Consider the following 15,404-nt stretch of genomic DNA (forward strand, 5'->3'; position numbering starts at 1 on the left):
AATTCGAATGCAACGTTTTTGCATTCGAATGTGGATTTTTATTTTAAATTCAACGAATATTCGAAATTCATATTTTTTTTTGACAGCCCTACAATATTGTAGGCGAACATCCAACCAGATATGATGTACTGTAATCAAAACTATGAGTGCGAGGAGAGAATTACCAACATATTTGCATCAATACGCTAATTTTTAAACCCCATTTCCATACAGTGGGCAGTTATATATCAGAATAATTGTGTCTAGGGTTGCACAACATTGGATTTTGCCGATATCCAATATGCTGATTAGGGATACGCTGATTTAAATTCGAATTTCGAATATTCGTCGAATTTAAAATAAAAATCCACATTCGATGGCAAAAACGTTGCATTCGAATTTTAGGTGTGCGTTAAGGAGGCAACCTTATCAGTAGCACACTAGATGCGGCGCTGCTGCGTTGTTCATTAAAAATATTGCGGAAAAAGAGAACATCAATGCGGAGAAGATCTTGTTTACGTCAAAACTGAAACCAAGCCGTTCACACAGAACACATATTTTGTGAATTTTCTAGAGGGACATCTATCACCGTTGCACTTGCATCTCGCACAAAAGAGCCGCATGTTTAGAAAGCCATGTAAAATGAATACAAGTTTAACTTTGAAAAAAAAACTGATATCGAGACTTTATGGCGGGTTTTTTCCCCATGCCACTGCATCTCATGTGTTTAAATGAAAAATGAACTCTGTGTGATTGGCTTTCCGCCCTTTGTATTAAACTATGCATACATACATGATACTGTTTTGTTTATAGTAGTTTAAGCAACTTAATTATTTATAATTGGCTTATGAACATTATTTTAAACATTATGCACTTTTTTTCACAGATAGTCATTTTATCTTATGCTTTGAAGAAACGTGGATTAGTAATATTTTGCTCGATGCGCCCTCTTGTGGCCTCAGAAGAGAAGCCAACAGCTTTTCTTCACCCTAACTGAAATTATGCATTTTAAATTCGAATATTTGAAGAAACGTGGATTAGTAATATTTTGCTCGATGCGCCCTCTTGTGGCCTCAGAAGAGAAGCCAAAAGCTTTTCTTCACCCTAACTGAAATTATGCCTTTTAAATTTGAATATAATTTGAATTTTGATCATATTTAAGTACAAAATTCGAATTTAGTTTTTCAGCCATTTTGGCAGCCCTAATGCTGATATTTTGGCCGATAGCCAAAACCAATAACAATATATTTCCTTTTATTTGGAAATAACACCAAGACTCTCCTGTGCAAAAATGATAAACTAATTATTTTTAAATTTAGTTTTTAACAAAAACGTATTTGTTAGAATTAAATAAACAATAATGAAATTATTTTATAATGAGAGTACACTGAAAGCAATCACTGCTTGGCGAAACACGTCAAACTGTTTTTGATTGTTTTTTTTTATTACAAATTACAGAACCACTCGGCAAAATTGGTTGTTCTGTGGTTTGCTTTGATGAAAGGACACTTTATTATTCAGTAGGGATGTAACGATTAACCGCGAGCTGGTTGAAAATCGATTCAAATATGTGACAATTCAAATCGGTCGAGCTGCTAAACAAATCGTGATTCATTTAGGGGTAGGAGTTTATAAGAATCCATGTCTGAGGGGAACTTACTGTCTTTAGAAAAGTTTAGATGGTATTATTTTCTTTTCCTCTTGCCTCTGTATAATGCATATTAAAGTTCATATGTGCAGCGCTGCTTTGTTTACAGTGGAAACCAAGGAAACGCTTTACACGCCACCTGCTGGCAGAGAGTGAATCTGCGTCTCATTCAGCTCGTCCGCTGTTTCATGCAGATATTTTTTATGCATAGTTTCACAAAACTGAAGTCAAACCATTCTGTTTTTGCTTCAAATTTCGAAACTATATTAGTATATTATTATAGTGTTATATTTCAATTTGACAAAGAAATGTGCAGCATTTTGTCAAAGCAATAATAAAAGGACACATTTAATTTATAATTTGTCTTAAATCTCATTTTGTTAAATAAAAAACAAAAACGTGAATCGAATCGAATCGTGAAATCAAAACCGTGAATCGAATCGTGAGTTGAGTGAATCGTTACATCCCTATTATTCAGATTATGACGGTTTATTAAATCACTTAGAACTGGACATAACTGGAAAAAAAAAATCACTGAATCGTTCACATTTATTTTAACAATTCACGGATCGATTCAAACCATGAACTCACAAGCGAGTTAATTAAATACATAATTAACCAACATGAAGATTGTATGCAAGATGAAAGCACAGAGCAGCATTTATTTATGGGCACAAAACTGCTAAAAACGAGATGTGCAATCGACTCTGAATGAGCAAGATGGTCTGGCAACATTCAGCAGCTGAATCCACTGATCTGTGGAAAGGTCTTGTTGGCTGAAAACATCCAAAGACACAGTTTTGCAGAGCTCCTCGTAGGTGCACTATTGGGTTGCATGCGAGCAACTGCACAGAAAATGAGTTCCTGTCCCACTTAACCCCAAATCCGATCACAACAGTTACATATCATGCGGCCGCCTCAACACTGTGACCAAAATAATTGGAAAAAATCGAACTGAACTCTGTGCAGCATGCTCACAGACAGATGACAAGACAATGTGGGAAGAAAATCCAAAGGGACAAACAAACAAAGAAGCTTTACAGTGTTAATGTCAGTCTTAAAGGAAGCTGAAGTGAGCCTGAACAGCCACAATGTGCAAGAACAACAATTATCTCCACCGTAGGGTCATGTGTGCAGTTCGGCACAATGAAGGAACTGTGGGAAACAGAGCACCACACAAGCACTTACTCTGTTTGGCCCGAACCCAAGAAGACTGAACTTAATTAGAGAGAGGATGAGTCAGTAAAGAAACACTCTGACACACACCACAGCACAGCAGGACTGAATGATAATGTTCCTGGGCAGCTGGAACGATCTGAATTTAACATAAAAACACTAAATTCTACACTGAACATGGTTAAAGAGGTTGTACAATGACAACAGGGTAAGTCGAGCTGCACAGAACTGATCATCTTGTAAATAAAACCCAATGAAATGGATCTTTTCCTATGCTGATGTATTTCCTATTAAAACAGGAAGCCGGGATGGGGCATGTCTTTAGCAGCCAGTAGCCTCATTACAGCCACAGACAAACCATTATTTTCTACATTTTATTGCTAGTCGGTGGTGGTACATACCCATTATAGGGAGCATTTGATAGGATACGCCCATAAATGCAACTTGACTCATCAATATCTTCAGTTTTCCCAGAAGAGACAGATAGTTTAATGGTAAATATGATCCACCAAAGGTTGTTTAGTGTTCAGTTTCAGGAAGCACTTAAAGCCACCCAAATTCTTATTTTGGATTTCATGCGGTCTTAACACATGTCCAAAATGACTTATTCTGAGAATAGTCTGGAAAATTCCAATGTAAACAGAGGAAACTTGCCTCTCCCTGGAACTCAGGGAATACTGCTGTAAACTTTCCATTCTTCTTCAATTGGCCTTTGGTCACTCTTCCTATGTAGGCAGCTGCCTTCTGAGACAACAATGAACTCTGTTATTGAATGTTTAGCTACATGACAGCGATGTACTAAAAAAATTTTTCCTTGGATTTTAAAAAATGTTTCATGTACAGACAACGTTTTCAAAACAATCCCTATTCGCATGGATCCACGAAAATGACTAAAAACGCTCTATTATGCACGCCAGGAAAGTAGTTGTCGATGTGAATTTGTAAAGAAACACTACACGCATGCACACATACTGAACATGTAACACACATGCGCATATTCACAAATTACCATTTTCAACATTTGCAATTTCAAAGTCTATTGGTCAGAAAATTTGCACTTTGAAACAGATTTTTTTAAATTTACGTTTTGAGGTCCCTAAAATGCTGTTGTCATGTAAAAGAGTGGCCACAACACATTAAAAGTGTTTTGTTTTTAGTTGAAAACGGTGTCATGTAAATGCCCTGTTAAAGGTAGGGAAGCCGATTTTGGAGGGGCTAGCAATAGCAAGCTAGCTTTTAAAGCATAAGATCCCACCCTCCCTGCAAATCACTCTCCAAAGCCACGCCTCCTGCAAAACACATGAACGTGCTCAACGGATAACCAGCAACACAAGAGACGACGTTGGTGGAGGGTTGAATGCACCGCTGTCAGATTACCTCATGTCTCATTCACCGGTGAGAAAACGTTACAGTACAAAGCGCATAATATTACAATAATAATGCCTTTCATTCTCGCTCGGTCTGCAGTAGCGTAATGAACGCGCTTATGATGCATCATGTCTGTGCAAACAGGGTGTGCGGAGGTATGCAAATACATACGTGGGATGCAGGACAGCCTATCGTAATGTTCGGACCAAAGAATATGATTGGATGAACATTTTATGGTCCTGTGCCTTCCACAGATGACCTAAATACATTTAGACCACTTAACTTAGGGGCCGTTTACACGACAACGTTTTCAGCCAAAAACAGGAAACTTTTTATGCGTTTTGCCTGTTCGTTTACACGACAACGACGTTTTGGGGACTGAAAACGCATATTTTTGAAAACGTGTTTCAAAGTGCAAGTTTTTGAAAACACCACCGTTATCGTTTCCGTGTAAACACCCAATACGGGAATCTTTGAAAACAGTGACGTCATGCGCGTGCGTAGTACGTGTTAGGTATGTAGACATGCGCAGTACGTGTCGATTTTAAAGGCAAGCGCGAACAAACATACACAACAATGGCGGAGTACATGGTACTGTTGTTGCTGCTCAAGAGTTTGCTAACGCTTCTTCAGCAAAGTGTGGATTTACTTCACCAATATTACAACCAACAGCGGAGACGCATCATATACAACATATAATCGTCACTTCCCTACAGGTACTGTTTACTAACAAGGTGACAGCGCCAACTACTGGCCTGGCATACGTAATGAACACACACGAACATGTGTAAACACGAATCATTTTGAAAACGTTGTCGTGTATACGTGAAACTTTTTAAAAATGCAAGGGAAAAACTTTTCTGTTTTTGACTACATCGTTGTCGTGTAAACGCAGCCTTAGTGACTGCTACCAGGATGTAAAGAGACTTTCAACCAGCGTAACAAAAAACCAAATCACCTACCCTGCCTTTAAGTTACTTCAAAAGAGACGCAATTTTAAGGTAGCTAGTAGTGATCGACCGATATTGATATTTTATAACCGTTAGCGATACCAATTATTTGCATGTTTATGTGCCCGATAACCGATATGCAGAACCGATATTTATTTACTGTTATAAAGTAAATAAATGACTGAGTGAAGTAAGTCCATACATCACTTCGGTTTTTCCTCCTTTCAGTCATCCTAAAAAAAAAAAGTGTTGAAAATTAGCAGTCTTTCATGTTAAATTTAATTTCATATTACAACAATAAAAAAACATTTTATTTAAAGCATCAGCAGCAACACCAGTATTAACAATAAGCAAAATAAATGTAGAAGGTCTAATGTTTTCAAATGGAGAAAATAAAGGAAAGGAGTCATATCAACTTAATTTTAAAACATTGTATTTATTGCATTTCTCAACTGGCACGTTATATCAGAATTACTAATAATGTATTTGTCGTTCTAGATTATGAAATGCCTGCTGACAGCGCAGTTTATCTATGCATTTACACAGAACTATACTCAATTTGCAATCGCTCGTGGAGATAATAAATAATTAATTTCCATAGAGTTGTTTATATTTAGATGTTTATTAGCGAAATAATGGTTATATAGTAAATGTTCATACAATTTAGGGTGTTTTAAACAAGTGAATCTTGTTAAAAGTTACATGCGGTGGCCGTGCTGGAGCATTTCCTGAGCATCAACCTGCTGAGTGAACTGAGTGAACAGCAATATGAAAGCGGCTTCACGAGACTAATGATGAGCAAATATACAACAGAGAGAGAAGTAAATTTAGCGTTTTTATTTCCAACATGCACTCATTCATGGCTGTATTATTTAATTAATGCAAAGTTACATCTTTATTGGGAGAGGACTTGACTATTTCTTCGAGCCAAGCTGCATAAACTGCATATCAGGCATTTATGTTATACATCAAATTTGTGCATTAATGGCTGTTATGTTAAATAAAGTTTACTAACTACAGTAAATCAAGCACCTGTGCACGCCGTTGTTGTTGTCTTGTTTCCCCTCAGACGCTGCAATTCTCAAAACATCCACAAGATGGCGGCATTTATCGGTGAATCCGATATTACAAAACCGATATCCGATTATTGTAAAATGTTTAAATATCGGGGAAAATATCGGTAAATCGATATATCGGTCGATCTCTAGTAGCTAGCTTCCCTACTAACAGTATCTCAGTTTCAATCCTTCCCCCTCTTGCAACCTGAAATGATCACAGCAATTAACAACAAATCAATGATCCAATCAATGGACAAAATCAAGTCCCACCAAACGTTTTCTTCTTTGTTTTGAGAAGCGGTTTAAATCAGCTATCCATAACAAAATGGAAGTAAAGATGTTCACAATTTCCATTTAACGCCGATTTGAAAGTAAAAGCTTTGACATGCTGACAACTTGATGAGGTAGAACTTCAGAAATCCAATTTATGTTTGAATAAAAGCTATTAAAGGATGTGGTGAGAAGTGTAGAGTACCAGGCAGTGGAAGAAAGTAAAAGCAGGTCAATGCTGTGTTGGGCAGGTGCCTTCAGATCCATCAAGCCTCACTCAGGGGGGAGATTATGGTTTGGCCAGATTGTGACGAGACTTCCCTAGCAACAGCCATGAGCCTCATACTCCACAATCAATACCACAGCCTGCATCAGTGGAGGGTCAGCAGTGCTGACTTTCAGTTCGGGATTGGCTCTACTGAAAACAGACATGAAGCAAGAGACGGATTTAAAGTGGGTGGAGGGGATGTTGAAAGTTGAGAATCCTAAGGGCCATCTTTTGTTCAGGCGAAGGTCGGACATGTCGGGGAGAGCAGTGGGATTCCAAACACTCGGCTGCATTTGTGTCCAAATACCTAATGCTGCAGAAAGCTTGAGAAAAGACAGAGGTCCTTGAAGAAATGAGAAGAGAGGAGACAGGAATAGATCACACTTCAAGAAGCCCCTCCCAGGTCTGGCTCTTGTCATGAACATACTAGGACAAACAGTAGCGGTGGTAATCCCGTTTAACATACAAAACTACAATAAGTATGACACATGAACTACACCACAAAACAAAATCATGCTAGTGGTGATGCTTCTTTGTCTTCTTTCAACTTCCTGTTTCTTCAACATCCTGTGCTAGATCTCTTCCAAATAACTTAGGTTAGCATTTATTACCATTACACGTCAAGATCATGTGACCAGAATACTACTCACTATGATCAAATTAAACTTCACATTTGCAAATTGAAAAGGCTTTGAAAGACAGATGTTAGGGATAGGCAATATGTCCTTAATTATGTAATTTGTAATATATAAATGTCATTTTATTTTATAGTAACAACATATTATGATGTAATTATTTTTGGCTTGAAATAAAGTTGTTACAAATCCAAAATTTTAGATAACCGCAAAAAATTCTCGAAACCACAGTAAAAATTACTACGAGGCTAACAAATGTAGAAAGACAAGTTACTGAAGACAAGTAAAATGTCAGTAATAAAACAAAATGATAAAGCAGATTACGAATGTAAAATTTATTTTACAATCAGTGGTTTAAAGTTGGCATAAAATCAAGACTCGCACTATTATATTTTAATATAATATTATATATCATTGAATTTAAAAGTTTATACTTTCACAAGTATTTTCTTTATCTTAAGTTCTTTCACAGCTTAATGTGCTTTTATTAACTTTTTAGTTAATAAAAAGCAGTTTAGACATTGGAGCCTAACTTTTAAGACAGTCTCATTTAGTGCAAACTTGTATGAACGAGATGGTTGAAAATGTTGTACTGATTTTCCACTTAAACCGGTATAGCAATAAACGTACAGAGGTATAAATACATGCAAGTATGCAAACACAAATGTAAATTCCAGGAAAAAGCACTGCGAAATACTTTCCCAGTCCACATGCTTAACATTGTACAACAAACTTGCTTTTCAAGATTTTCCTCAAACTGTTGCTTACGCTAATGCCCACTATACAACTCCTTACAGCAAGTGCAACACATATTTGCATTAGCATTATGAATTTCACACATTTTACAGTGCCAAGTCGGGCTGGGTAAAAAAATATAGATATCTCGATATTAACCGATTCTCATTTTTACGGAACGATATCGATTATTAAATCCCAAGAATTGATTAGTCTGGCCTGTTTTCAGTTAATGGACGGAACATTGAAGGGCACTTCCCATCCAATATATCGCAATAAGCATTGTGCTTTGGTACTTTTAATATGAAACAAAGTCTCAGATTTAGTGATCGACCGATATTGTTTTTTTGGCAGCCGATGCCGATGCCGATATCTTGGAAAGCAGGGTGGCCGATGGCTGATATAAAGCCGATATAATTTTATTTAATATTTAAGAAATTTGAAATAATTTGAAAATGGATTAAAAAATAAATGTGTAAAATAAACATGCTTATACTTTAAATGACAAAGTATTTTTCACAAATAAACAAATATTTCATAAAAATATAATTAAAAAGGAAGTAAACACTGTAACCAACAGAGCACTCAGTATTCTGGGAAGTTTGTGTGCATTGGGAATCACATTTTTTCAAAAAGCCATGGAAACACTCATTTTACATACAGCACACAGTGAAAATGACATGAATATGACTGGGCAAATGCATAAAGCGCAGCATAATTTGAAATCACGAGTTTAAAGTTTGTCGATCGCACGTCTCAATGAAGCTGAACACTTCATAAGATCTCACAGCTGGATTCGACTAAGTTTGCAAGGTTTTTGAAATTAGATGTTCATTAGTCATTCAAAGATTTGTTTAAATGATGTAAATGCGTATTTGCTGAATGCTGACGGCAAACAAGAGCGTATTATAATGTTTGCCTTTCTATTACTAACAATATAAAAGCAATCGTTATAATACTTTTTTGTATACATTTTAATTCCTTTGTTTGACATCCTATCTGATTATTAGACAGACTTCTATCCGTATTAGACAGAACTGTTAACGACGACGGCGAACAAGAGGGAGAATGTGAGCACTGTGTGTTCAGGTGCTGCCGTTCAGGTGCCGCCGCCGTCAAAATAAAAGTCCCGCCACGAACGCATCGGCCAAACAGAAAATCTTATCGGTCGATGCCGATATTTGAAAAGTGCCAAATATCGGCCGATATATTGATCGCTGTAGTACCTCAGTTCAACAGACGCAGCAGCCCGAGGCGCACGTGAACTGATCATCATCTCCACATTAATACCAGTTTCAGCACAAAATAAACATGAATAAACATCCGAAGGTAAGTTAAAAGAAAGAGTACAACTTTACAATCTGTATCCTGTCTCATGTTATCGCTCAATCAGTGTTTCAGCCGCGCAGAGACGTCAATATAACAGCTTGTAAACAATGTCACGTAACATCACATTTACCTCAGAAACCATATTCGGTGACCATAAACTCATTAATCATATAGAAAAATAAAATGTAGAGAGGGGCATTTTGCTAAATATATGCACCAAACAACATATTCATTATAAATTGTACTGTTCTTCAATGTTTAATTTAAGTTATGACAGCCACCGTTACGTTTATATTAAAAAAACGAACTGAAGTAGAAATATTTTTATGTAATTGTAACTTTATTATTTTAAAAACTTTATTAGGTGTAATTTTAACAAATCAGTCCATTTTAACCTTCAATATTATAGTAATGTTGTACCAACTGACTCTCATGTATATTTTACAACATTAGTTGTGAGATTTTTTTTCCTTGAAAAAATTTGGTATGTACTGTACCTGATATATATGTACCAACTGACTCTTGTGTATATTTTACAACATTAGTTGTGAGATTTTTTTCCTTGAAAAAATTTGGTATGTACTGTACCTGATATATATCCAAAATAATCGATATTGAATCGAATCGCAAGCTTGAGAATCGAATCGAATCGTGAAATTTGTGTCAAAACCCAGCCCTAGTGCTAAGTGTAAAATTGAGCTTGCCTTTCCACAAAGTTTCAGCTTTTTAAATATTAAAATGACTCAGCAGAAGGATATGCAGGTAAATATTGCGGTTTAGTACCGTGTACTGTAATACTGGTCCATAACAAATATGACTAAACATTTTTACTTAAGCTGATTCAGTGAACAACAGTGTTATTTTTTTTAACAATTTTAGGCCAAATATTAAACATTTTTAATCTATTTGGCTAGAAGGTTTTGTTGTTGTTGACATGATTGACATGTTTCTCTGATTGAAGAAATAAAAGCACAGTTTCAAGCTGTTTCAGGGCAAACACAGAAATAGATTTAGGCCTGTCTGTACTAAAAAAATCATCAAAAGGCTAAAAATAAAACCCTAAAATAACTTTTTATTGCCCAGCCGTAGCTTCTACCTTGACTGGGGTCAATAAAAGCCTCGAGCGCCCGCGGGAGCACTTACAGAGTTGGTCATATCAGTGATGGCCCATCAGGCCTGACCTTTATGTGGCTTCTCATCACAGCTCTTTGATGTCCGTCTCACTGCTGCTGTATCAGCCTGAAAGACTACATAAAGGAAATCTAAATCTATTATTCATTCATTCAATCGGCTGAACTACACAATTGAGACAATGACATGAACAAAACACACTAAGAGAACATGTTTGTTTTTGCTTTACATATTCCTGTTTCATCAAAATTCATCAAAAACACTGCAGTTCCTATAGGAAGGTAGACTAAATTTGGACATAAGCCATGCAAAAGCACATACACAGACGTTCTCAGTGTTCGACATAAATTCACTGGCAACCTGCTTTGCCTTCAGTTTCCCCTAATAGAGCTGAAATATTGAATTGTGGTCAAGTATATAGGACAGAGCCACCACCCTCACTCTTTAGTTGCAAAGAAACATATCACAGCAGTATTTCACACTTCTCTTACTTTTATGACAATAAAAACATGTTGTTGGACAGGTGCACCCATTAAACATCTAGTCATATTTTTAAGTCTAATTTTAACTCAAACGAAAAACTTAAAATAAAGTACAGACAACACATTGTTATTACAGCAACATGTGCATTGTTATCAAATATTGACAACTTGTCCTTTTAACTTTAAATATTGTATGTGAAGCAAACTTTGAACAAACTACATATTCACGATGTAACCTTTGAAACAAATATTGTACAATAATCATTCAAATGGCTGCTCAGTACACTTAAGGACAAAGTTTAAACACTGCAGACACCGCCCTGACGAACTCACGATGGCCGAAATTACGGATACTATGGCGACGGCTTAGCTCATGAATATTAATTACGTCCTGCCTACATATCTTTGAACCCTTCCGGATGCGGCCAATCACGTGACCTAATTAACATACGTAGGCAAAGACTTCATTATAGTACACTTCGCTTATTCGCTAACTGTTTCCGCTTTCAGCCAATCAGCTAGACTTACAGGGCGAACGTCATCTTACGTAGTTAATATTCATGAGGCATTTCTCCCCCCCACCCCCTAGTAGGAATCGAAAATTCGAATCAGAAAGAAGGAACTAGAAAATACATCGCGCCACTCACACTACACAGGAAGGAAATTAGCCTTGATTTTTTTTTTCCAGCAGTGGGCTTCTTTTGTTAATCAAGTCAGGACGCTCTTCGAGAACACGAGAAATGTAAATACTTGCTAACATTCAATCTGTGCTCAGGCAAACACTGCGTTAATCTCCGCCTCGCTCTCCGTTAAAGTAGATTTAACAGCAGGTGCCAGGCAAAATTTAATTAACCGGGATTTACACAGGAAAGCAAAAAAAGAAAATCATGATGATAGGTGATTACCTCATAAAACTGCAAGACAGCTTTTTTTCCCCTAACGTTACTAATATGTTTTACAACCAACGCGTTTATGCCCAAGAAAAAATATATATAGATACAGCAAATTATCAAAAAGCATGCAATAAGCAATTATTATGTTGCAAAACTTGCAGCTTTGATCCAGGAAGTTCCTCCGCATGCTAATCGAACATCATTTCCAGCAGCAAGAAGTTTAATAATAAAAAAAAAGTACAATATGCTTTCAGTTAGACTCCTAAAATGCACTAATCACGAATTCATGCAATGAATCAGTCGATTGTGTGAACAGCAGAAAATACAAGTTCAGAAATTGCTTCCGACTTCTTGGCCCTTTCTTCTCAGGTCAAGATCTAAAGTCACAACACAGTTTTCGTGTATGACCTGCTACACGTAAGATACATACGATATATATATATATATATATATATATATATATGACCTGTTTTACATCAATTCATTGGTAATTTTACGGACAAGTCTTGCTTGTCGGCTGATTTCAAATGAGGGTCAACTTTCCCCATGCACCGAGATCAGAAAACATGCTGTCGAAATGTGCACACTTTAATGAAACACAATCTCATACTTTAATCACTAGAAGACTCTGTTTCGTAGAAAAAAAGGCAAAATCCCACACTTAGAAATGACCGTTAACTTTGATGTTTCGCCACAGGCTTTCAGACAACGCCTGATGATCAATTCAGACAAAACTGGGCTGGCCAGGATGTGCTCAAATTAATACTGGAGACGCAATGCCCTCCAGTCCCAGCCTTAAAATTACATCCATCCATAATTTTTCATTGATCATCTTTATAAAGGACTGAATGTAGTTGACGGAGCAGGCAGGAAATGCATGTATCAACTTGCTGTCTCGTGCCAACCTGCCGTGGCTAACGTTAACGAGCTACAAAAGATGCAAAACTACCGGGGAAAAAATGTCAACGCAAGCGAAAAGGCTGTAGGATAATTTCTTCACGCGTTATATGAGATCTTCGTGGTGTTTCTGTTGTGTAAACTTACCGTGGACCTGCGGCTACTGCGAGGCAATAGGTTAGAGAACGCTTCCCTAACTTCTCAATGGCGCGATGAGGAGGGAGCGGCGGCGATGCCAGAGAGCGACACACTTCCGGGAATACCGTCGAGCGCGTGAGTCACGCGGCCTGCGCATGCGCAACAACCGTTTTCAAAATTCCACAAACAGATTTTGTACCCAAAATTTTACACCGCATGGTTCTACTTTGTGGAGTAGCAGAACCATCACAATAAATAGAAAGACAGTATTCACACAAGGGTGGTATGAATTATTATTTTATTTTTTTATGTTGTAGATCTGTTGAATCTCAACCTTTTGGCGGACCCCTGGTTGAGAAACACTGTGTTAGATGAAACTGGTCAAATTATTCAACATAACTCATTCATGGAGAAATGGGAGATAAAATGTTCTTTTAGAGAATTTAATACTTTGTGTAAAGCCATCCCTCCTTTAAAACAATTAATACAAAACACCCTTACGTATTCAAATGTATCTGTTAAATTGCCTGAGTTGAAGATTGGAGAAGTATAGCCTAATATTGGGGACAACAAAATGTTAGAACAAAGTAGGGAATGTATTAAAATGTAAGTTATTTTCAGATTTCAGTACACCTTCAAAAATAAAACATTTTGAAAATGAAATATTTGAAAACAAATTCTGTAAATGGCCAGTTCTAACTAAAATAAAGGATATTCGATCAGTTTAAGATTATTAATAATGCGTATATATCCAGCTGCCGAAGTTTTAGGGAAAAGATTCCGTTTTGAGGTAGATCCTTGTGCTTTTTGTTTAGAAGAGCCTGAAACAATTGAACATTTATTTTTTTCTTAGTCCAGCCACATTGCAGTTCTGGCAGGATCTTTACAGCTGGCTAAATATTGATATCAATACTGATCTTCCATCACTAAGGTTGTTTCAGGTTTTGGTTTATGCAGATGGTCTTTCGAAAAAAGATGTCATTGATGATGTGAAACATTATTATTACAATGGGTAAATATCATATACACAAAAGTAAGTGGAATAACAGTAAGCTCTCTTTAAATTGTTATAAAAATGAATGCAGAAAATATATATACTTAGAATCTTTAAAACACTTATCCAAAGATAATCAACCCCTTGGGGAATTGTATAAAACCTATGTATGAGTCTCTTTCCTTTTAAGACGGGTAAGATTTTGTACCTTTTTTTTTTTCTTCAAATCCCCTGAAATGATTAAAGAATTATTTTTTTTTTGTCTGTTGTTTATTGTATTTTATTGTATTGTATTTATTGTATTTTTTGCATTATTGACACTATTTTCCTATTTAATACTGTAAAGCTGCTTTAACACAATCTGTATTGTTAAAAGCTCTATATAAATAAAGGTGACGACTTGACTTTACTTGTATGTATATATATATACATACATACATACACATACATACATACACATACATACACACACACACGGACATTTATGTATGATGGAGATGTAATTGGAAAACTTGTTTATTTTTTCATATGCATTTTATTGTTCCCCCACTTGAGTTTGTAAATTGATATTGCTCAGTAAAAAATAAAATAAAAAACACTTGAGCTTTTTGAACGCAAACGGGTCGACATGAATTCGTGGAGAGAAATATAATAGCAGCCTATTTTCCGTATCCTCCCTAAATTGTGTTATCTATGTTATTCTAGGTTATCTGTACATTACATGTTTGTCATGACAGACATCTGCCTAATGAAGGCTATTATTTAAGAATAATGCAAGCATTAATGTGATTAGTTATCGCACCTGCCTCTGTAGCGGCAAATAAGAAAAAAATTTCAGGCCAGAAGCTCGCCCTCTTTTGGCCAATCAGAATCAAGCTTGAATCATTTGGAGGTTTTGTATTTGCTGACGTTTCATAAAGGGTGTGGCTTCTGGAGACGGTTATAAAGTTAGCAGCCTAAAGTAAAAAATGGCTATAACTGCTCAACTTAGTTACAACTACTGCTGGGTAAAGTTACTTTTAAAAATAATGCATTACAACAATGCGTAGCTCCATGTAAGTGCATTACTTCGTTTCTTTTTATGGAAATGCATGCATTACGTTACTTTTGCGTTTCTTCTTGTCATCCGGGCTGGGCTTAGTTTTTTTTTTTACTAACAGAATCCCAGAAATCATTTTCTCGGCAACTATAAAGGCCCTTTCACATCAAAAAGGACATTTAATAAGCCTCAGGCTGAAGGAAGTAGCTCTGCTTTTGTACCTTACTCCCAATTTCTCTCAACACAAGGACATAAGAGGAAACCTGAGGGCCGTTTCATAAAACAAGTTTACCAAACAAGCCAGGCTTATTTCAGTTAGTCTGACTTATTTGAACCAAATAAACTGACAATAAGTCAGACTAACTAAAACAAACGGTCATATTTGGTAAACTTGTTTTCTGAAACAGGCCACTG

General features: G+C 36.4%; 1 pseudogene; it reads right to left on the reverse strand.

The window, feature by feature from the left end:
• The window catches only part of LOC107743017 (rho GDP-dissociation inhibitor 1-like), a 29,698-nt pseudogene extending 19,055 nt beyond the window's left edge, over positions 1-10,643 (reverse strand).
• Positions 10,644-15,404: the final 4,761 nt, after the last annotated feature.

This window comes from Sinocyclocheilus rhinocerous, unplaced genomic scaffold, assembly GCF_001515625.1.
Source record: "Sinocyclocheilus rhinocerous isolate Xijiao unplaced genomic scaffold, SAMN03320098_v1.1 scaffold647, whole genome shotgun sequence".
In the NCBI taxonomy this organism is placed as follows: domain Eukaryota; kingdom Metazoa; phylum Chordata; class Actinopteri; order Cypriniformes; family Cyprinidae; genus Sinocyclocheilus; species Sinocyclocheilus rhinocerous.